Below are 2,106 nucleotides of genomic sequence, written 5' to 3' on the forward strand. Positions count from 1 at the left end.
AAAGCTCCGTACCAAGGTCATTAGATTTTATTATCATTATTTTTTATAATTTTGTTATTATTAGGCCTATTTCTCATTCGCACTAAACACAACTCCCTGAAAAAATAGCCGATTTTTAAAAAAAGTAGCCTACACATAATTATCTCTCTGTCCACCGAACCGACCTCCCTTTGAAAAAAGACGATTTGAAACCCAAAAGAGCCTGAAACGCTCCGTGTGGGGGGGCCCACCTGGCGTTGGTGCAGTCCCGGTACAGCGTCTCGAAGTCGGCCCTAGTGATGAGCTTGCAGCGGTTGACTCCGGGCTGGATGGCTCCGAGCCCGCGCAGCGCGCGCACCTGCTCCACGGTGCAGACCACGGGGCAGATGTCCAGGCGCTTCAGCTTGGTGTACACGGTGTGCAGCCCCCCCACCAGGTGCTTCAGGAACAGCTCGAACACCTGCGGAAGGCAGATCAGATCCACTCCGTTCACCGGGAACGACGCCACCTTCACGCCGTGAACTTCCACCATTATACACTGTTGAGAACAAGAAGAAGAAGCGGCGCCGGTTCCGCTGCCGCTCTGCCCTGTCACATTGGCTGGGACTCTGCCGCTCCCACCGCTCCCACCGCTCCCGCCGCTCTCACCGCTCCCGCCGCTCAGGAAAGCTCCGGCCAGGCAGCGGGGTAGACGCGGGGAGCCGGCCGGGTTTGGAACGCTGTAGGGCGGATCGGAGTGGAAGAGAAGGTCGGTGGGGGGGGTGGAGGTCCGGGACAGGGGGGTGCTGGAGGAGCCCGCCATGTTAGAGCACAACACATAGATTATTCGCTCTTACTATCAGGATTAGACCGCTTGTGTCTCTCTGTTCCCGCCACTCGGACTGACTCTGAGTCCCTTCTTTCTCTCTCTCCTCGTGCGCTCTGTCGCACACGCAGCCAATCACACGCAGCGTACCGCACACGGACAGGTCTCTCATTGGCTGAGAGGAGGGGGCGGGGCCTTTCTACCGCATGTGAGAGGAGAATGATTGACAGCTGAATTAAAGTGAGAGAATAAACTGAATAATAACAATAATGTGTGTGTGTGTGTGTGTGTGTGTGCGTGCGTGCGTGTTCGTGTGTGTGTGTGCGTGCGTGTGTGTGTGTGTGTGTGTCTGTGCGTGCGTGTGTGTGCGTGCGTGTGCCTGCGTGCGTGCGTGCGTGCGTGTGTGTGTGTGTGTGTGCGTGTGTGTGTGTGCGTGCGTGTGTGTGTGTGTGTGTAAAAGCGTTTGAACAGCGTTAAAAAGAAGAAGCCTTGTGTTGTGCTGTATATTTCCCAGCATGCCTTCTGTTCCCAACATTAAAGGATCTTTTGTAGCTCGTTAGCGCGAGGTGTCAACGAGCTGCGTGCTGATTGGATGGCTGCCAACACTTCTTGTCTTTAGAGAGGAAATAGCCGTCAGCAGGAAACACTGAGAGAAGTCTAGACCGCTCTATAATTGACAGATAGACCAGGTCTAGACCTCTCTATAATTTACAGGTAGAGCAGGTCTAGACCGCTCTATAATTTACAGATAGAGCAGGTCTAGACCGCTCTATAATTTACAGATAGAGCAGGTCTAGACCTCTCTATAATCTACAGATAGAGCAGGTCTAGACCTCTCTATAATTTACAGATAGAGCAGGTCTAGACCGCCCTATGATTTACACATAGAGCAGGTCTAGACCGCTCTATAATTTACAGATAGAGCAGGTCTAGACCGCTCTATAATTTACACATAGAGCAGGTCTAGACCTCTCTATAATTTACACATAGAGCAGGTCTAGACCTCTCTATAATTTACAGATAGAGCAGGTCTAGACCTCTCTATAATTTACAGATAGAGCAGGTCTAGACCGCCCTATGATTTACAGGTGGAGCAGGTCTAGACCTCTCTACAATCGACAGATAGAGCAGGTCTAGACCGCTCTATAATTGACAGATAGACCAGGTCTAACCCTCTCTATAATTTACAGGTGGAGCAGGTCTAGACCACTCTATGATTTACAGATAGAGCAGGTCTAGACCTTTCTATGATTTACAGATAGAGCAGGTCTAGACCTCTCTATAATTTACACATAGAGCAGGTCTAGACCTCTCTATAATTT

This window comes from Etheostoma cragini, chromosome 13 (genome assembly GCF_013103735.1).
Source record: "Etheostoma cragini isolate CJK2018 chromosome 13, CSU_Ecrag_1.0, whole genome shotgun sequence".
Lineage (NCBI taxonomy): Eukaryota > Metazoa > Chordata > Actinopteri > Perciformes > Percidae > Etheostoma > Etheostoma cragini.